This window comes from Bos grunniens, chromosome 13, assembly GCF_055505025.1.
Source record: "Bos grunniens cultivar Pamir isolate PY7600 chromosome 13, Bosgru_T2T1.0, whole genome shotgun sequence".
Taxonomy (NCBI): Eukaryota; Metazoa; Chordata; class Mammalia; order Artiodactyla; family Bovidae; genus Bos; species Bos grunniens.
In genome coordinates this window covers 2541232-2563778 of record NC_141177.1, presented here as the reverse complement: position 1 = coordinate 2563778, position 22547 = coordinate 2541232, and the positions used below count along the sequence as shown (strand labels likewise).

General features: G+C 42.4%; 1 protein-coding gene and 1 long non-coding RNA gene across 7 annotated transcripts in view; one reads left to right on the top strand and one right to left on the bottom strand.

Annotated features, from left to right (window-relative positions):
* Positions 1 to 22547, top strand: part of TSHZ2 (teashirt zinc finger homeobox 2) — a 508475-nt gene that overhangs the window by 322679 nt on the left and 163249 nt on the right. The gene's annotated exons all lie outside the window — the stretch shown is intronic.
* LOC147359968 (uncharacterized) lies at positions 13952 to 22543 on the bottom strand. The gene is made up of 2 exons (XR_015138833.1): positions 21291 to 22543; positions 13952 to 16018 (listed from the first exon to the last, which is right to left on the bottom strand). It is a non-coding gene; the product is annotated as an uncharacterized LOC147359968 (long non-coding RNA).

Genomic DNA, 22547 nt, shown 5'->3' with positions numbered 1-22547 from the left:
AATTCAAAGGTAGGTTTCAGTCTCCTGCACCTTGCAGGCAACGGGGCTATTGTTCAGAGTGAATGGGCACCACGGAGAAGCGCGAGGGGAAGTCTGGAACCAGGCTCCACGGGCCTGAATCCTGCTATTCCAGTTACCAGTTGTGCACCCAGGGGGCGCTTGTGAGTGTTTACACACTGGCTCTCCAAGGATAACCAAGCCTTCACTGGTCACATTTACCCATCTCTGTGAAATGGCAACCCACCCCAGGATTCTTGCCTGGGAAATCCCACGGACAGACCCTCTGGACTGTGGGCTACAGTCCACAGGGTCACAGAGAGTCGGACTCAACTTAGCGACTGAACCATCACCACCGACGTCTGTGGTATAAGCTGTCCTGCTGTGGGAAGAAACGCACACATTGGGCTTTCACAAGCTCCGGTAGGCTGAGATGCGCCGGGTCTTGCACACCTCGTGTGCCACAAACCGCTGAGCCTCTCCAGCTTCCAGAGACTGGGCTGAAGGGAATACCAACCACAAAGGTTGTTAGAAGGGTTCAGGACTGATCATGACAAAACCCGGTAAAGCAGCTTGCGCTGCGTCCAGCGCTGATGCAGGCTTTCACTGGACGTCGTTTATTACTAGCTGAGACCCTGTTTGGTATAATCCTGATGTCTAGTGCCTCAATTTCATTATCTTAAAAATAGTAATAAGATGCTTCCCCAGCCCCTCTTTCACGGGATCGTTGTAAAGCTCAAGTGAAATAATCCATATCAACTGCTTTGGAGAGTTGCAAGCTTAAACAAAGACGTATTTTATTAGAGTCAAGTCAAAACCCAGAGAATGAATTTTTGAGCAAAAATTACCCAACTGAGTCATAATTTTTAGTTCTTCTGTCACTTTTTCCCCCCATACTTTCAAGATCCCCTCAGTTCCTGATCCTAATTCCCACTTAGAAGCTGTTTAATGAGAGGGGTCTGGAAACTCACCAGCTCAGTAACAGATTCAGTCCATCAAGAGGTTCTGAGAGTCTTTTCAGTTTAAGTCTTTTTGATCTTTTACCCCTCAATCCTCTAATCCTTTTTGTGAGGAATCTTCAATTATCCTTGCTTTTGGTTCTTATTTCTCAACTTCCCTTTTGAAAAGTGGGATTTCCATCACGTCTTAAAGGTGAAGGCAGTATAAGACCTTCCCTTGACAACGCTGCTTCGGTTGATAAAGGCACCAGTCATCACTCTCACTTGAGGCTCCACTGGGCCATTCTCTTAGATACTCATTGTTTCCTCAGCCCTCCCTGTGATCTGGGAAAATGCAGCGTTTAAGAACATCATCCTGGTGTTGTTCATTTAACACATTTCTGCTTAGTCATGAGTTTCGTCCCCAAACCCTCTATTTACAAATAAAAATGCTCAACGAATGCTTCTCCCACTCAAATCCATAGTCATTGGTCATTGGAGTGACCATTCCTGTCAATGATCACAGGTCATTTCTGTTCATGAGCACTGCTAGGCCTCGGATTGCAAGATAGCGCGGTATTTATGAACGTGCGTCCTATGGCCCAGATCCTCCAGATCAGAGCTTCACTGCACTTCCTAGGTATGAATTCTGGGTAAATGACTTAAACTCTTTATGTTTCAGTTTTTCCTTTAAAAACATGGATAATAATAAGCTCTACCTCAAGGGGTACCAAAGAAAGCTCAGTGAATTGGTATATATACAAAGGGTTTGGAATATGTCCTGGCTAACACCAGGACATATGCGTTACCTGCTCCATCAGAAAGCAGACTTAGGTGAAGTTCATACTTTTAGCCATATCTGCAAGCCTCTTAGGATATTATTTATTTATCAAAAAACATTTTTATTAAGGAGGAAATTTCATTAATCTTTGATCTAAATGGAAAACCAGTATCATTTACCAAAAAAAAAAAAAAAAGGAAAATAATGGTAAAAAAAAAAAAAAATAGATGGTGATAGATAGATAGACAGGTGAACAGAGAGTAGAGAGACAGATCAAATCCCGGTTAAACAGTGTTTTTACATCCGGCCAGACCTGATGCCTGCTTAAGTCTTGGAGCTGAAATCTTCTCTCTCTTTGTTGAGATAGAGGTTAGGAAATATTTTACTGAGAGCTGAAGTCCTTGAACTTGAGACTTGAACTGACGCTTTTTTTCAGTTCAGTTCAGTCACTCAGTCGGGTCTGACTCTTTGCGACCCCATGGACTGCAGCATGCCAGGCTTCCCTGTCCATCACCAACTCCCAGAGCTTGCTCAAACTCATGTCCATCGAGTCGGTGAGGCCATCCAACCTTCTCATCCTCTGTCATCCCCTTCTACTCCTGCCTTCAATCTTTCCCAGCATCAGGGTCTTTTCCAATGAGTCAGTTCTTCCCATCAGGTGGCCAAAGTATTGGAGTTTCAGCATCAGTCCTTCCAGTGAATATTCAGGACTGATTTCCTTTAGCATGGACTGGTTTGATCTTCTTGCAGTCCAAGGGACTCCCAAGTGTCTTCTCTAACACCACAATTCAAAAGCATCAATTCTTCAGCGCTCAGCTTTCTTTATGGTCCAACTCTCACATCCATACATGACTACTTGAAAAACCATAGCCTTGACTAGATGGACCTTTGTTGGCAAAGTAATGTCTCTGCTTTTTAATATGCTGTCTAGGTTGGTCATAACTTTTCTTCCAAGGAGCAAGCATCTTTTCATTTCATGGCTGCAGTCACCATCTGCAGTGATTTTGGAGCCCAAGAAAATAAAGTCTGTCACTGTTTCCACTGTTTCCCCATCTATTTGCCGTGAAGTGATGGTACCAGATGCCATGATCTTCGTTTTTTGAATGTTGAGTTTTAAGCCAGCCTTTTCACTCCCCTCTTTCATTTTCATCAAGAGGCTCTTCAGTTCCTCTTCACTTTCTGCCATAAGGGTGGTGTCACCTGCATATCTGAGATTATTGATATTTCTCCCTGCAATCTTAATTCCAGCTTGTGCTTCAACCAGCCTGGCATTTCACATGATGTACTTTGCATAGAAGTTAAATAAACAGGGTGACAATATACAGCCTTGATGTACTCCTTTTCCTATTTGGAACCAGCCTGTTGTTCCATGTCCAGTTCTAACTGTCACTTCCTGACCTGCATACAGATTTCTCAGGAGGCAGGTAAGGTGGTCTAATATTCCCATATCTTTCAGAATTTTCCACAGTTTGTTGTGATCCACACAGTCAAAGGCTTTGGCATAGTCAATAAAGCAGAAATAGATGTTTTTCTGGAACTCTCTTGCTTTTTTCATGATCCAATGGATGTTGGCAATTTGATCTCTGGTTCCTCTGCCTTTTCTAAATCCAGCTTAAACATCTAGAAGTTCTCAGTTTATGTACCCGCCAGGCTCCTCTATCAGTGGAATTCTCCAGGCAAGAATACTGGAGTGGGTTGCCATGCCCTCCGCCAGGGGATCTTTCCAACCCAGGAATAGAACCCAGGGATAGAACCCAGGTCTCCTGCATTGCAGGCAGATTTTTTACCATCTGAGCCACCAGGGAAGCCTCGAGTCTTTCTTTAGAGGGTTAGACAAAACTCCCAAGCAGAGCCATCATTCACTCCACAGTCCTATTTTTTCATTGCTGAGCTGAAAGCATCTATCTCACAGACACCCAGCGATGTGTACCTGCACTCCAGCTAAGATGGAGCCACCCGTTCTGTGATGGCTACAAAAACATGAAGTAGTTTGATGGATATTATTACTGAGGACCGTTTTCCCTCGCAAGCTTAAGTTCTCATTACCCAGATGTTTCATCTCCAATTTTTCTTCATGAGCTTTTCAAACCGAGGTCGGGGTTCACGTCTCCTCTGAAGTTCAGAGGCTGATGTCTTTTTGAGGGATTTGACATTTTCTCTAAGCTTCACTATGCTGAGCAGTCCACCTCCTGGCTCAGAAGAAAAGGAGATTAGATGTCAGTGTAGACGAGCAGAATAGTGTGATTCTGCAATGCAGTTGCTGTGAATTTTTATTGTTAAAATACTATCTATATCTATCTCTATACTATCTATGTCTCTACACTATCTATATTCCATGGACTGTATAGTCCATGGGGTCTCAAAGAGTCGGACAAGACTGAGCAACTTCACTTCACCATCTGTCTTATAGCATAGTCCCCCAACATGCAATACCCCCGTACTCTCCAGTCTTTAAGAAGTCAGTGCCTTCTGCCTAAGCACTGTATTGTGGTCTCCCGTGCCGACCAGTACACCGGGATGAGTGGCTTGCTCTGACACAGCCGCGCCAGCGGGCGCGCCCCCCAGGAGGCCTCCTCTCAGCCCTTTCCCTCCCGTGCCCTCTACCTTTCTCTGAAATCAAAGGCACTGAAATATCTCTGCCCTGATCGTAACTCGAGTTTGTTCTGTTCTTCCTTGGTCTGAGGTCAAAGCCATCGTGCTACAAACTCCTTTATGTTCTTGGTCCCAGGCTAAGGTTAGAGTGATAAAACAGAAGTACAGCTCTTCTCTTTCTCCTACTCAAGACAACGGAAAGCTCTGCATAGCCATTCAAGTCTCTCAGGCAAGCTCCGGGTATGTTCCCCAAGCAAAGGACTGAGACGAAACCCAGTGTGGGAGTCTCTGCAGGTCCAGGGACCCTGTCCCAAAGTGGACTTCAGAGTCTCTTTATTATACAGATGAATAAAACACAAAGAGGAAAATTATTCTCTCAAAGCAAATCCAGGGCCTTTGGTCCGCTATTCATTTCTCCCAGGCAACTCCAAGACAGAGACGCACGTGACATTTACAGCCTCTATACTGCCCTGTCCAGTGGCCCTGAAGACCGGGCCACGCGGGCCTTTGACATCACCCTCTCTCTAGAGGCACCATGTTCTCTATACTCTCCTCTCACTGCAGTAGATTTCACTGTATTTTAAGAAATAGAAAGAGGAATGATGTCGGGACATATGTGCATGCCCCAAATTCAGAAACATGCGGGAAAATTAACCCAGTAAGAGAAGCTGTAGCGTCCTGATACAATTTCTAATCTATCAAACCTCGATATGACTTGGGTGAGTCATTGCCAAGAGACAGTGGTCTCAATAATTTAGTCTGACCCTAGGCTTCGTCACTTGTGAACCGTGTGACCTTGAGTGAGATTTAGCTGGTCCAAGCCCCGGTTTACTGGCCTGTCCAATCCAATGGAGACAGTAATAGCATCTCCTCCCTAAGGCTGTTCTGTGGATTAAATGTTATAGTTAGATCCATGCCTGACATTCTGAAAACACTAAATAATTTTCTGTAATTATCATGTGACCTATATGAACAGCCCTCCACCCTGGATCATCCACCAGAGAATTCAATGGCTTTTTACATATATCAAAGGACTGCCTATGAAATTATGCAAAATGTGGGACCTGACTATTATTCTCTCCTTTTCAGGCAGGGGAGCAAGAGAAATAATGTAGCTGTAAAAAAGCTTCTTAGATGGATGGGCCTAGAATTCTATTTCTCCAACCTGTTTCCACCACAGTCCCATCATGGGTAGTCCTCTTCCTTGGAGGTCTCATTCACACAAAATCTATAGCCTCGCCCTTTTTCTTCCAGTTATCCCTAGTGAACAAGATAAGCTCTCATGCCTCTTACAGTCTAGAGGGAAAGGGCAGACAACCCACACATAAACAAAAACACACGAGACCATTTCCAGAGCAGCGGGCAGGGCCCCAGCGCGAGACAGGCTAGGTGGCGGGTGGCGGGGCGTGAGTCGCACGGGTGGGCTATTTAGAGAGCCCGCCCTGGAGAGCTGACCTGCTTGCTGAGACATAAGCAGTTAAAAAGAGCTGGCTTTGGAAATCTGGAGAAGAGTATTCTGAGCAAAGGCAAAAAGAAGTCTCTGATACAGGGAAGGGCTTGGTTTCCATGACAACCAGAAAACAGGATGAGGTTTAGGGGAGGAAATGAGGTTGGAAAGCTGGGCGGAGACTCTCACTGGCTGCTGGAAGGAAGGCTTAGGGAGTCACTGGGGCAGTGTGAGCCCAGGCATGGTGGCGTCTGGTCCACCCTTTGAAAGAACCCAGGGAAACGCCGCTGAGCCGGGAGAACAATGCTAGCGGAACTAGCATCTAAGCCCCTCTTTTCCAAAGCAGATACATAAATTGCCTTTAGTCCTTAAAAGGGTGGATCACTTGCAACACACCTGATAACCATCCAAAGTTTATTTTTGTCTCATTCTTTTTTTCTCTTTTTAAATTTTTTTCATTTATTTTTTAATTGGATTATAATTGCCTTACAATTGTACTCCAGGTCTTAGAAAAGACCCTGGGAAAGGCTGATGGCAAAAGGAGAAGAGGGCGGCAGAGGATGAGATGGTTAGATAGTATCACTGTCTCAACGGACATGAATTTGAGCAAACTCTGGGAGATAAAGAAGGACTGAGAAGCCCGGCCCGCTGCAGTCCACGGGGCCACAAAGGGTTGGACGTGACTTAGTGACTGAACAACAACTGCTTTACGCGTCGTGTTAGTTTCGGCTGCACAACACGGACCCCCTGTATGTACGTGTAGGTCCCCACCCTGCTGGGCCTCCCTCCCACCTCAGTCTCATCCTTGAGAATTGCTCATGTGAGCCTGCCTATCCCAGAGGAATTCGTGCAAGTCATCTGGGGGCTTACAGATAGACTCCTAGAGTCTCCTGATACCTGTGAATTACACAGCCCCACCAGGCAGTGGTGGCAGGGCCCTGGGGTTGGCAGGGAAGCTTGGAGCCTGGGAATTGTCCTATTCCCAGACAGTCCCCCAACCCAGGAGATGACGGGCAGCTGACTAGACCCCATCTGCTCCACAGTAGAGACAAGCTGCACCCTGTTTTATGACAAAACTGTCGTGTTTGAACACAATTTGGAATCATCACACTAGCAAGGTCAAGAAAAAACCGAGGCAGCTGGTCGAATAATTAATCAGATGAGTCAAATCCCGCCCCAAAGACTTTATGTAAAATAACTTGAGCAGCTATTTTCCCCTTAAATTATAATAACTTATCAGCTCACCACATAGTGATGAGTCCTGCATAATTATAATAAATGAGCCCCCCATAAAAATATATTCCACATAAATATTATGGATCCAACTCCTCTAAAGATGTGTTATAAGATTCCTGCATTTCCCTTTATTCCGCTTTAAAAATGCGTGTACTATTTTAGTTTTTTGATCCTGCACACAGCTCTTCTATTTCTTTCGTCTTTCTTGTTTGTTTTTAATACGAAGGCTAACAGATTATTCTCCAGCCCCACCCCCCCAGCAACAACCCAATTCTGCTTTCTTGATCCTCTTAATTGCTAAATAATTAGTCAATATGGTGTCACTCTATGTGCGGAGCCCGACAGAGAAGCAGTCATTGGCCTTTGGCACAACTCAGCAAGTGAGCTCTTGATACTGAAGTTTAGAGTTTGGCTGCATGTCCTTATTTGCTGGTAAACATCTAAGAATCTAATTAGGTGACTACAGTTTGGGAGTTCGTACTTGGACAATTCATTTTGCACCAGCACACCCAGATTCCAGAGGCCACTGACGTCTCAACATTATACAGAGCTCATCAGAGGACAGCATACTACCTGACGTCATTGCACATTTTTGGTCTTAAAAGCCTTAATCTTAGAAAGGTGAAATAAATAAAAATGCAACATGAAATAAAACTCAAGCACGTTTTTCTCTCCTGGGTTTTATTTTCTTTTCTCCCCCCCCGTGCTGTTCAGCTAATTCTCTGCCAGGAAGTATTGCTGTAACCAAGCCATTACACGAAGACATGCCAAACGCACTTTCGAATACAGTGTTTATTTCTCTCAACAACAGAGCCAGCAATTTTCAGATTTTCGCTAAGTGCAGCCCCCAGCGAACCCTCACTACCTGTTTTAGTAACTTCCCACAGACTTTCAAATTTTGGTAGATTCTGTGCATTGTTTTGTAATGATCTTTAGGAGAGGGAGGGGGGAAAGCAAAGCAAATGTCAAACCTCAGGCTGTATTCAGGAGGCCTTCAAGTCACTACCAATTCAGGATCTGCAAAATCACTACAGCACTTACATCCCAACGTGTGCCTTTTAAGGTCAGAAGGATCATAAAACCTCTGAGAACACCCTGTTCTATGCATCTATGTCCTTTTCATTTTCCCACCCTAATGGCAGTCGCTCAAACTTCTTGAGAAAGACAGCTTTTGATGTTCACCTGGAAGAGATTTTCTTGACAAAAGATTTGAAATGTTCTTGTTTTCTTTCTTTTCTTCGTCTTTTTTTCAATCTGAAACTTAATATTTTTGATCTCGAATACACAAGATACAATAAATGCTGTCCCGTCCCCCATCGTCTTTTTCTTTTAGAAATGAGTGGCATCTGCCTGCACTGGTCTGATGTTGGCGAGTGAATATCGTTAGCCTCAGATCAGGTCATCAGTCATTAGCTGGTAAAACAATCTAATTTCAAGTTCACGTGCAAGGGTCTAAGTGCTGAAACCTTAGACCTTCAGGCAAATCTCTTTGGGGATTTGGAGAGAAAGCAGGGAGGAAAGAAGGCATCAGGATTGGTCAGTGGAGCCCCTTTAGCCCCAGGAGAAGGAGTTATGTATTTGTTTCTGTGAATTAAATAATGTAAGGGTCGGAGGAACTATAGACAGTGATTTCTAAAAGCAAAAAAAATATTTATTAGAAACCATGTGATGCAGCAGAAAGAATTTGAGCTTGAGAACCAACAAGACTGAAGTTCAAATTCCCTCTTTCTCACTGACCGTGTGACTTCAGGCAGACCTCTTACCCTCTCTGAGTCCTATACTTCCCTTGGCCACAAAATCAATATCTAATATCTAATATCTATACCTTCCCTACTGATTTACTAGGAAATTTTAAAATTTGGCAACAAAATACTCAGGAAGCTGTAAATTCTCAATAAATGTTAGTCTTCATCCATCCTCGAAGTCAAACAAAGCTTTGATTATTTACACATGTAGACCACCTCAACCAAATCCCACAGAAAGAAGATGGCAAATAAGCTTTTGCAAAAAGCAACATTCTCTTCAATGGGTGCCCCTTCCCTTCTACAGTTCCTTAGTTACTTTGCAACCTTTTTTTTTTTTTGACCTTAAAAATTCTGTTTAATGCCTCTTTTGTAGCCCTTTCTTTAAAAAAAAAAATTGTATTAGAGTATATTCATTTAACAATGTTGAGACAGTTTCAGGTGAACAGAGAAGGAACTCAGCCGTACACACAGGTATCCATTCTCCCCCAAACTCCCCTCCCATCCAGACTGCTCTTGGCAACTCTAATCCCATCATCCTTAAAAGCACACTGCCACCTCAACCCCCAGCTTCCCGGTTTTTTAAAAAGGAATCTCCTACTAAGAGACAATTCACCTTTGTGGCAGTACCATTTGATAGAAGAAAAGGATACATTTTTAAGAAGCACCCCAGCCAACATGAATTCATCTCCACTTAGCACTCGGAGATGCGAATATCATAATATTTAAATCAGCTTTGAGAACTTTCTTTGAAAACGAAAAATCCACTAGTTGAATACCCAGGAGGCCAGGGGAGTTCAGTTACCATAGAGACTCAGTGCTGGCAAATGGTGCTGGGGAGCAGATTGGTGTCTGTTAATTTTTTTTATTTGTAACTTATGTGTGTTGGCTCGTGCTCCGAGCCAGTCCAGATTTTCCCGTTTACCTGCCATGCTGGCTGATATGAGTGAGGAATGACAATGCCAGGTTTCAGCCATTCCTTCAATTTGTAAACATTATCGAGGGTCAGAGGGACCGCTCAGAACACATGGAGAAGTTCATGCACTGAGTTTTCAGAAAAGGGTTGGGGAAAACTGTGTGGGGACTGCTGGGTGGAGAGAGAGGCTTGCAAAATTCTTTACAATAATCCAGAAGAGCTCTGAAACCCATTTGAGTCATAAATTCTGGTTTCAGAGAACTTTACTACAACTCATTATTATTCTTCGGTGAACACAAAGAGATAAGTGGAATTCTGTCTGTCTTATCCATCCTAACAACCTGTGGCAAACAGGACCCTTGCCAATCAGTCGTCCTTGTGGTCTAAACTTCTAAGTAATTGTCTTTCCAGCAGTGCATGAATGCCGGCTGGGAAAGTGCATATTAGCAGGATTTCTCAAACCCTGGTCACACTTCCCTGGGATTAGGCTACGCGAAAATGTCCGTCCCTCTGACAATTAAGCGGAGCGGGTTCCGCAGTCTCAAGAAAGAGCAAGGAGATTAATACTTTATAAACGCATCCTTTCGTCCCAGTGAGCTGTGGACTAAGAGAGCCAAGCCTTAGAGATGGGCTTCAGTGGATGACAACTAATAAATACTCATTTCCATAAAATTTAAATGAACCCAGTAAAATCTACCTCTTGCTGTGCAAGAACCCCATCTCATTACTCAAAATAGCAGCAATGTAATTATCGGAAGCCACGCCCTCCACATCGAGGTGGCTGGTGGTAAAGTCATAACTAATTTCCACGCACACGGCCACCAGGGTAGTAAAAATAAGTGCCACGGCCTCTTCACGTTCTTTCTGCTCTAGGCCATATCTCCTTCCAACCACATGCACCTTATAAAATAATAATTCTCAAATGCAGGGCTGCATTTTGATTAGCAAAAAAAACATAGCGAAGACTTCTTTTTCAGCACACATAGGCAACGGGCCCAATGCTTCAATACTTAAAAAACGGCATATGCCGTTTAAGAAAATTTCAAAACTTTAGACACCCACGGAGATGGACCGATTTAGCCCCCTCCCAGCTGAGTTTTGCATCCTCTTTGCATTTTAAATGACCTTTAAGCAATGATGAGATCTGTCTTGTTGAGACTTAATTGCTTAATTAGAGAAGACGTTTTCAGTAGACAAATATTTCCTTTAAAACTCATCTTTTAATTTTACAAAGTCTTCTTTGGATTTCAGGCAAAATTGGAAGCTGTTTCATAGCTTCACCTTCAACTGAAACTGGAAAATGGTTTAAACAATACGAAGACAACCTGTGTTTACCTGCAGAGCTTGTCATGTCTAAGGCAGCTATTACAGAAAATTTTCAAGTAAATTGATGGACATGTTTTCAGTCAACTGAGATACACCTAAACTTTCACATCACCCTAAAATCCAGAGCCCCCTTTAAATTTCAGTGAGTTTCTAGGAACTTTATCTTCCTTCATCCCTTCTGGTCGTGATAGGGAGACCACATGGGATTGTGGGAAAGAGCATAAGTGCTGAGGTCACACTGCCTAGAATTAACTGCCGCACGACCCTGGACAAGACGAGCCAGCTGCTTGCTCCTCAGTGTCTCCATCTGAGAAAGAAAGCAGAGTATGAGGTCACACTGCCTAGAATTAACTGCCGCACGACCCTGGACAAGACGAGCCAGCTGCTTGCTCCTCAGTGTCTCCATCTGAGAAAGAAAGCAGAGTAGTAGGTCCTACTTTATTGGGTTGTTTTGGGGATTAAATAAGTGAACTTCAAGCACTTCAAACAGGGCTTGCCATATAGTCAGCATTCAAAATAATGTGTGCGGTTATTATTTTTTCCTTTTGCAGAATTCCTTTTTTCCCACTCTTTGCTTTGCTATGATGTTTTTATCACTTCCCCGAGCTGACCCAAGGTGGGCACAGTCCTTTCTCCTTAATTAGTGACCACTCTCAACACCTTTGTATTATCAGGTTGGCCCAAAATCTCATTCTTGTTTTTCTGTAAGATGTTACGGAAAAAACCCAGACAACCTTTTGAGCCAACCCAAAATAACTGAAACAGCATATCTTGTAGTGAGGTTTTATACAAGGTGGGGTGACTGGGGTAAATTATTTAATATTTGGGGTTTGAGTTCTGCATGATTATATCTGAGGTTCTGAACATCATCCTAGCTCTGGCACATATAACATTACGCTACAATTGAAAAGCCCCACAGCTCACCACTTGTTTCTTCTCCTCACCTTCTCACTGTACCTTGGAAAAGCAAAACAAGGCAAAAATCAAAAAACCTGCCTCTTCATTATGCAGACCTATCAAATTCTTTGCCCCAAATCTAAAATCAGCCCTTGCCTGAGTCTACACAGCAAAGATCTGATAATGAACTTTTAAAAATGCTGATAATGCCTCCTGGATTCTAATTCTGTCTGCCCTCCATCAATCTGGGTACAAAAAAGGGGGTGGGTGGAGCCATGTGAATGACGCTATCCCAATGGAAGGCCATGTCTGTTCCAGTTTTAAACAGCTCACTTTTTCTTCTTTCTACCTGTCTTTTTCCTTCCTCCCTTCCTTCCTCTCTTTCTTTCCTTCCTGCTGCAATGGTCATCTGTCCCTACAGACAACGAGAGGTCTGAGATCTACAGACTCCAAGTCCCTGACTTCTTCACAGTATTTACTTGGCTCCATGGGGTCTTGGTTGTGGTGTGCGCATCTTTGTTGTGATGCATGGCCTTCTCTCTAGTTGCGACACTTGGGCTCAGTAGCTGTCGCGCACGCCCTGGGGCATGTGGGATCTTAGTTCCTGGACCAGGGATAAAACACATATCCCCGGCACTGGAAGGCAGATTCTTAACCACTGGACCTGCAGTGGAGTCCTTGAAGTGGCTGATTCCTTAGTGCCGAGTCCCTCTACTCATCAGCTACCCAAGCCAGCAGTGCCCGCCCGAGGGCTCCCTGAGCTCACCCGGACCTAAGACAACGACGGGGCTCGTGGAAGAAACGCCCCTTGACAAATGTCAGGCAACCCCCACTTCTCCTGGTTCCCTGCTCTCTTGCTTTCTGCTCTGGCTTTCACTGGCAACAGGAGATGCCTTGAAGATCTCACCCGCAACATGTTCCGGTCTCAGTACCTGGCTCCTCACCAGGCATCACACGTGGACCATGGAAACTTGTGTCGGCTGCAGTAACAGCGGACAGAGGCGTCCTGGGCTTTAACAGCAGCGTCTGCTCGGCCTCACCTAGAAGCACACAGCTGCTCCAGGGTCTCTATAGTTCTCCTGTTCTTTCTGACTGTGCTGCTCACCACGATCACAGCTCTGTGAGCATCACAGCCGCACGCAAGGCTAGGAGCCTGCGAAGGAGGACCACGAAACTCATTTGCTCTTCTTGCCAGAAAAGCAGGCCCCCCCTTTTTTTAAGTTTTAGATGTTTCAAAATTTGTTTTCAATATTACATGCCAAAATAAACATTTGTCGGTAGTCCAGAAAGAGAAATGAATATTTAGGAAACTGTATAATTGAGAATTGCATATGAAAATACATTTATATTAGTAATTGTACATTTTCATAGAATATTATATCAACTTCATAGTGCAAGGTCAAAAAGTATGTTAAATATTTGTCTATTTGAGGGAATTCTATGTGGTGGAATATCCCTTATTTATTTTGATGCCTTGTATTTAATTATTTATATTTGAGAAAGATTCACATCCCTCATGGGTATACTTAGTTGACCCTTATTATGAAACAGTGAAAATATTGTCCCGATATTATTTGGTAAATGTAATAATTGAATGGTCCGATTAGCTTATCACCGATAGTCATCCTACATAGATTTCTTATTTAAATCAAGCAGCCCCTTTCTGAGACCATCCCTCTGGACACGACTGAGCAACTTCACTTTCACTTTTCACTTCCATGCATTGGAGAAGGAAAGGGCAACCCACTCCAGTGTTCTTGCCTGGAGAATCCCAGGGACGGGGGAGCCTGGTGGGCTGCCGTCTGTGGGGTCTCACAGAGTCGGACACTGCCGAGGACCAGCCCCGGCTGATCCAGGGTATTCGAAGGAGAGACGGCGTAGGCGAAGATCAGGAAACAATTGCTTAATTAAACGTTAATTAAGGATATAAAGAGTAATAGAATGAGGATAGCTCAGTAGGAAAATTCAGTGGAGAAAAGAGGCTGAGATAAGGATAGCTCAGTGAGGAAATTCAGCGTAGAAAAGAGGCTGAATAATTCAGCCAGAAGGTAAGAGAAAGAACGACATGGTGAGACCAAGTTTCGGTGAACAAGGCCCGCACTTTATTTTTCAAAGTAGTTTTTATACCTTAAGTTATGCACAGAGGATAATGGGGGAAGGGGTAGAGTCAGGCAGCAAGCCAGGCTTTCTTCCTGCAAACTTAGCATATGCAAAAGTTAGGTGATTTGCATCATCTTCTGGCCCGGAGGCCTGTTAACATTTTAAGACCTTTTCTTCAGAAAACTTATTTTTCTCTAAAGGTGATTGGTCAGGAGCCACCCTCCAAAAGCATTAGATAAAGTTGCATTCCTACAGAGCAAAGGTGTGGTGGGCTATAACAAGAAAAAGAATTAACTCAAGGGTCCCAGGTTACAAACATTAAAGCTACTATTTACACCAATTATATTAATCAATACACTGCCAGGGACACAGCAGGTAAGGGATATGGAAACTTAGCAGCAAACATTGGCCCAACAAGTGAAAATCCCTTCACCAATACAATTTCTAATCAATCTTTTAACTACTCAAAAGAATCTGTGTTTAGACAGTTTAGGACATCTCCTGCCTCTCACAGTTGGGAGGCTCCGAACAATCACATGAGGCCGGAAAAACCTATTCAGGCAGGCTAGAGGATTTCCAAAGGAGTTTGTAGGTTAAACACTGTCACACCCAGGAATTATTAACTGGAGCTGTAAGCTAACTTTTTTCAGAGAGGTAGTGGGGGACAGCCCCCCGTAAAGTCAGAGGTGTAGGTGAAAGCACAAAGCAGAAAGTAGGCAGACTCTGGTTTTGGGGGTAGATTGCTCAAGAATTTCCAGGGAGACTCCTGAGGCTTGATCCCGCCTTTGCGTATGCCAAGCCTCCTTCCTCATGACCTTTGTCATGGGTGGAGTTCCTCACGCTGGCTACCTGCAGTGATAGAATTCCAGTTGAGCTATTCCAGATCCTGAAAAGTGCTGCACTCAATATGCAATATGCACTCAATATGCAATATGCCGGCTCCCGGCATCTCCCCCTTTTTTATTTCTTAAAACAGCCAGATGCAGCTCAGTCGCGAGCTTTTGAATGTTCTGCCGAAGAATCCTGACAATACAAGGAAGAATGATTATGAGAAGCAAAACTAGAACTAAAGATATTAGACAGAATGTTTTTTCCAGAAATAAAGTTAGAGAAGGTGAGAAAAAAGTCATTAGCTGCTCCAGCGGTGGTAAAATCCAGTCGACAGTGTTCCAGGGCCTGTATTTGATTATGAACTTTCCCTAAGTCCAGGCCAATGTCAGAGCTGTTCCAAACACCTGAGATACGATTTTTGATTTTTTCCCATTCATAATCTGTCTCGTTTACCTTTAAAGATGTCACGCATATCCACCGGTAATCAGAGTGGCAAGACAGAGCCATTTTCACTTTTAAAGCCTGTAACTCAGTCCCAATATGCATTATTGCCTCTTCTAAGGCCTCTACTCTCATCTCCAATTTTCTATCTATAACTTTCTGTGTTGCTAGAGTTAAAGAAACATTTTTAGACATGGTATCAACATATTGGGCAGTATGCACTTGTTGAGTCAATGATATTGCTGCCACAGTAACAGAAGTAATTGCTGCTATTAAAGCTGATATTCCTAAAATAAGTAAAGCCCACAAATCGTCGTGATCACATTAAATCTTGTAGTTGTTGTAACATAGCAAGACTATAGTTAACATATCAATAAGTGGTTACATCATAAGATAAGGTGGACATTGTAACACTATAAAGGAGCAAACATTATATTGAGGGTTTAAACAAGATGAGAGCATGCATTGTTCACAAGTCACTACATTGGGTCCACCAGTGAAAGTCACATGTACATTAAGTTTTCCAGAATCATTGGTAAAGAGAAAAACATAAGGAGAGGGTAGACAAGCCAAAACAGAGTAAGTAGAATTATTTTCTGGTTGGAGTTCGCGCTGCAGCAGCCCCGTCGGTCCCGCCGGGATCTCGATGTTTATCTTGCCTCCCCTTCAGGCGGGCTCCTCTTTTGTGATTGAAGCAATGGGGGAACTGGATGTCTGGGGGTCTGCAACATGGCGAATCAACCTGTCCTGGATCTAAATTGGAGAATTTGCATCCTGTGGAAAAATACAAGCACATCCTCGACCGCTAGTTAATAATGGGTCAGGACCCTTCCATTGTCCTGAGAGGAGGTCCTTCCATTTGACTAATGGTTTTGCATTTAATTGCTCCAGGCACCAATGACGAAGCATTGCAGTAGTTCCAGCCAGATCAGTATTTAGAATATTTATTACGAAAAGAGCATGCTGCAAGATTTGATGGGGAGAACTATACTTAAACTCCCCTTCTTTTAGTTTTTGAATTTGGATTTTTAATGTTTGATGCGCTCTTTCAACAATGGCCTGTCCCTGGGGATTATAAGGGATGACAGTATTATGTTTAATTTGAAACTTTATACAAAATTCCTGAAAAGACTTAGACGCAGGAGCATTGTCAGTTTTCAGAGCTTTTAGCAGGCTCAAATATGAAAAACAAGTAAAGAGATGTTGTATTACATCTTTAATTGCTTCCCCTGTATGAGCAGTTGCAATAATAACATGAGAAAAGGTGTCTACAGTTAAAGAACAAAGGACAGTTTTCCAAATGAAGAGACATGAGTTACATCCATTTGTCAGAGTACGTTAGGTTTGAGACCGCGAGTATTAACTCCCATAGGTAGACTATTATAAACAGTGGGGCAATATAAGCAAGAACGAACTATCTCTCGAGCAGTCTCTCTGGGAATTTGGAATTGATATCTTAAAGCAGTAGCGTATTGATGAAGTGAGTGAGAGGCTCTGGCCTCCTCAATCACAGTAGCCACTGTATTTCTGGTTAACAAGTTAGCCAAATCATTAAAGGCATTTTAAGGGCCGGGCAATCTGGAATGAGCCCAAATGTGTCCAATGAAAAATATTTTATTTCTTTTCCAAATTTGTTGCTGTAATTTAGTTAATAAATTAAATATGGTAGTTTTATTTTCAGACAAAACCGCAGTTTTAATATGTGGAAACAACCCGACAATATACTGAGAATCAGAATAAAGGTTAAATTCCTCATCTGCAAACATAGCAAAAGCCTTTATGACTGTTGTTATTTCAGCGCTTTGAGCTGAAGTTTCCTGTGTTTTTAAAACCTTTTGGTGATTTTTAGTAACTATGGAGGCTTTACCGTTTGCTGACCCGTCAGTAAAAACTATTTGAGCATTTGGAATAGGAGATTGTTTACATCTGACAGAAAAAATAACTGGATGTCTGGATATAAAATTCAGCAAAACATGTGAGGGTAAATGATGCAAAATTTTGACCAAAATGGTTTCCTATAGCAATCTGCCAATTTTTATCAAACATTAGAAGAGCAACAAGTTGTTCCTTATTATATGGAATTACAATTTCTGATGGCTCTTTACCAAATAATTCAATGTTCCGCTTTTTTCCTTTAATATCAAAGTAGCTATCAATCCCGGATAAGAAGCCACTACAGTTTTAGTTTGAGCGGGAAGATGGACCCACTCTAGGGGGCTGTTTTGCTATAAAACCAATTTTTTGTCTGGCCACCCCAATTACACCTATGGGGGTTTTATTGCAAAGGAATTATCAAGCAGTTGTCAATTTAATTTTTAAAATTTTTTAAAATTTACATTTTAACAACATAAATTTAGAGATATGTTAATTTAGGTCTAATGTTTAGTTTAGGTCTCTATAAATTTAAATAATAAATGTATAACCTCCTTATCTCATTTTGGTATACAGATATACCTAAATGCGAAATGTATTTATATATGGCAACAAGTATAAACTTATTGACATACAATATATATAAATCAATATACTTGAATTAATCTTATAATTAATATATCAATTCATATATATTACAGCAATACAACACACACACAGCCAATACCAACCAACACAAACCAATGTACTGTAATAATACATGTCACACATATATAATTATACAGCATACAGAACATATATCATCACAGCACATCAATCCATACCAATTAATATCAGCCACACACATTATATTACTGCAATATACATTTAATTATACAGTATATATATAATACATATATTGATTTATATACAAATTAAGTAAGTATAGATCTATAAATAGAATTAGGTATACCTTTATTATATTTTATTTATACCCATATCTAATTAGGCAAACTGTAGTTAGGCAAATATATTTATATTACGTATTTATAACAATATATAAAGTATTGTTAATTGTACCTCCTGTTGATAACTAAGAAATTGAGAAAACCCTTCTCTGAGTATCTCCTATTTGAGACAGCACGTCTCTCCCCCATAGGGTAAAGGGCAGCGTAGGAACTACATAGGGTTGGAAAGTTCCACAGGTATCCTCAAACTGCCAATCTAACATTTTTGAGCTTTTAACTACTGTGGGGGCTTGAGGGCAAGTGAAACAAAATTTGACCCCTGAAATCTATCAGGGCAACTTGCCAATCATCACTATTTTGTAGAAGACTTGCAGTTGATCCTTATTGAATGGAATTACTATATTTGCTACTCTTTTTTTTTTTTTTTTTTTCTAAAAAGTTCCACACTTCTTTTTTCCTCCTTTTATAATTAATTGTGCCACTGAGCTAGGATAAGATAAAACTATTTTTCTTGGGGTCACTGGTAGATGGAACCAATGGGCCTTTTTGTCACAATCACCCTGTAGGTGTATGTTTTATGGCAAGAATAATTTAATCTCATCTTTTGGTAGTATTAATCCTAATTAACTGATCATTTAAAGTCTCATCTACTTTAACAAGAGCCAACTCTGTCTCACTAGTCAACTTAGAACTGGAATTAGGGTCACTTTTTAAGCAATTAAACAAAGGCTTTAAATCTGCAGTAGTCAGTTTTAAATGTGGGCATATCCAATTAATGTCCCCTAATAATTTTTGGAAATCATTTAAAGTTAGTAAACAATCTCTCCGCAGCCTCAAAGGGGCATTACCAGTTTTTAAAAGTTTTGGCAGACCTAAATATGAGAAGCAAGTAAAGAGGTGTTGCACAACATGTTTATAAGCTTCTCCAGTTATCGTTTTGTAACCTAAATCTGGTCTATAGCTTTTTAGATGACAAGCAACCATCTAATATTTGCTTGAATACTTCCAGCAACGGGGAACTCACTACTCTTCAAGGTTTTAAACTCTCCCTCACCTTTTTCTCTACAGCATTCCCAACCCGCATATCACTTTTTCTAATCTCAACTCATTTTCAGTAGTATGTGTTGGCCAGGAGCTGGGTCAGTCTTCCCCAGCAATGTTAAGAGACGTCTGTTCCTGTGTCTAATAGCCCTGACAGTTTATTTTCTTGAATTAAAAGATCTTTTAAAGGCCTTGGAGCTGTACTTTCCTGCACCCAAAAGGCTGGATCACTAGATCTAAACGCTCTGTGGCTCTTAGCTTGAGAAGTCAAGTTTTTTCCTGCCTGATAAGGTAAAAGCAAAAACTGTGTTATTCTTTGACCTTTATTAATTTGCACAGTTTTGGTAAGCAGCGAGATCAAAACTATAATTTCTCCAATATAATCAGAATCTACCACACCATATACCACCGAAATTTCTTGAAAAGAAAGCGAGCTACACCCTAGCACAAGTCCTATAATGCCCTCAAGAAGGGGGGCCAGCCACTCCCCTTGGAATCGGAGCAACCGGCATATCAGGGGTTAATATTGTTGCTAAATCCCTTTACCGTCCGCTTTTTTCTTAGCCTGGGTGAGACCCCCCTGAGGGGGTTTTCTCCAAGGAGCACTGCATATTGTGCACGCAGTCTGTTTTAAAATCTCCACTGTTCAAAAACCTTCTTATCTTCCTCAGGCTTAGGCAACACTTTGAGAGGCTTTGGGGGCAAAGTGGGGAACTCTTGGGCCCTGGAAGGCGCAAACGGAGGCGGCAGCAATGGCCTTAATTCAGAAAGTGGTCGTTAAGTTGTTTTTTTTTTTTTTTTTTTAAGGTTTGCGCAGGGGGGGTGGGGGGGAGGGGGAGCTCGCCAGGGCACCTGGTCACAGCGTCTCTTACAGTCTCTCTCTTCCTCTCTTCCTGCTTTTCTCACTTTTTTCTCCCCCTTCATTTTTCGCTACCCTTCTCTTTCCTTCGTTTCTTTCCCTTTACCCTCTTTCTCTCTTTTTCTTCCCTCCTCCCTCTCTTTCTCTCTGTATCTCTTTTTCTAACTTCCTTTCTTCCTTTCTCAATCTTGCTGCATTCCCTGATTCCTTCCTTCTCTGTTCCTCTCTCCTTTTCACTCTTTAGCTTTTTCTCTATCTTTAGATCTTTCTCTATTTTTTCTTGTTTTTTTTTTTTTACTTTTTTTTTTTTTTTCTCTTTTTATTTATTTATTTTTTTTGCTTGGGTGAGGCCCCCCTGAGGGGGTTTTCTTCAAGGAGCAGGCTCTGTATATTGTGTGTTTTTTTTTTTTTTTTTTAAAGCTCCTTTGTTTAAAAGAAATCTTTTTTATCTTTTTCAGCTTTAGGCAATGCTCTGGGAGACTTTGGATGTAAACTGGGGAATTCTTAGGCCCTGGGAGGTGCAAGCGGAGGTGGAGTAGTCGCCTTAAATCAGAAATTGTTGGATAAATTTTTAAAGGTTTGTGTAGAGGGGGAGGGGGCTCGCCAGGGCGCCCGGCCGCAGCGTCCTGTAAGCCCTCTCCTTCCTCCGGAGGTAGAGCACAGTCTCCCTCCTTTTCTTCGTCAATGGCAGAAAATATGATCTGCGCAGAAGGTGGAGACCCACTACCATCCACCGCTGTAGCCTCTCCCATAGACTATCCCACAGCCTCATGACGAGGGTCCAGAACATTTTTAATCATATTTATAGGATAAGTTTTTAGTTGTTTTTTACCTTCACCCAAGTATCTAAATTAACAGTAGCCTCTTTAACAGTTTCAAGATTACTTGTATAAAGAGTTGCCATTCTTAGTTTTGTGTTACCCATGTCAGAAAATTAAGTATAATAGAAGATAAAGCTTTTAGCTTTTAAAAAGATCAGGCTTTTCTTTGGCCTTTTAACTTCAGAAACCGTTTTCTTTCTCTAAGTCTAACTCTTTAACACTTTCAACACTTCCCACTCCTCTCGCCCTGTCTATCCTACAGGGGGGTCCGCGGCACCCTCGAGTGGGGTCCTAGCCGTCCCGAACCCTGGAAGAACAATAGGGCTGATAACCCAGATTGTTCCGGGGGAGGAACAGTAGGCTGATGGCCCAAACTGTTCCGAGGGAGGAGCAGTAGGGCTGGTGACCCAAACTGCTCCGTGGGGGAACAAGAGGGCTGGTCACCCAGTTGTTCCGAGAACGGGGAGCAATAGGGCTGATGGCTCTGATTGCTTTGGGGAGCTTACCTTCGAAAGTCCCTGTTTCGGGCGCCACCTGCCGAGGACCAGCCCCGGCTGATCCAGGGTATTCGAAGGAGAGACGGCGTAGGCGAAGATCAGGAAACAATTGCTTAATTAAACGTTAATTAAGGATATAAAGAGTAATAGAATGAGGATAGCTCAGTAGGAAAATTCAGTGGAGAAAAGAGGCTGAGATAAGGATAGCTCAGTGAGGAAATTCAGCGTAGAAAAGAGGCTGAATAATTCAGCCAGAAGGTAAGAGAAAGAACGACATGGTGAGACCAAGTTTCGGTGAACAAGGCCCGCACTTTATTTTTCAAAGTAGTTTTTATACCTTAAGTTATGCACAGAGGATAATGGGGGAAGGGGTAGAGTCAGGCAGCAAGCCAGGCTTTCTTCCTGCAAACTTAGCATATGCAAAAGTTAGGTGATTTGCATCATCTTCTGGCCCGGAGGCCTGTTAACATTTTAAGACCTTTTCTTCAGAAAACTTATTTTTCTCTAAAGGTGATTGGTCAGGAGCCACCCTCCAAAAGCATTAGATAAAGTTGCATTCCTACAGAGCAAAGGTGTGGTGGGCTATAACAAGAAAAAGAATTAACTCAAGGGTCCCAGGTTACAAACATTAAAGCTACTATTTACACCAATTATATTAATCAATACACTGCCAGGGACACAGCAGGTAAGGGATATGGAAACTTAGCAGCAAACATTGGCCCAACAAGTGAAAATCCCTTCACCAATACAATTTCTAATCAATCTTTTAACTACTCAAAAGAATCTGTGTTTAGACAGTTTAGGACATCTCCTGCCTCTCACAGTTGGGAGGCTCCGAACAATCACATGAGGCCGGAAAAACCTATTCAGGCAGGCTAGAGGATTTCCAAAGGAGTTTGTAGGTTAAACACTGTCACACCCAGGAATTATTAACTGGAGCTGTAAGCTAACTTTTTTCAGAGAGGTAGTGGGGGACAGCCCCCCGTAAAGTCAGAGGTGTAGGTGAAAGCACAAAGCAGAAAGTAGGCAGACTCTGGTTTTGGGGGTAGATTGCTCAAGAATTTCCAGGGAGACTCCTGAGGCTTGATCCCGCCTTTGCGTATGCCAAGCCTCCTTCCTCATGACCTTTGTCATGGGTGGAGTTCCTCACGCTGGCTACCTGCAGTGATAGAATTCCAGTTGAGCTATTCCAGATCCTGAAAAGTGCTGCACTCAATATGCAATATGCACTCAATATGCAATATGCCGGCTCCCGGCAGGACACGA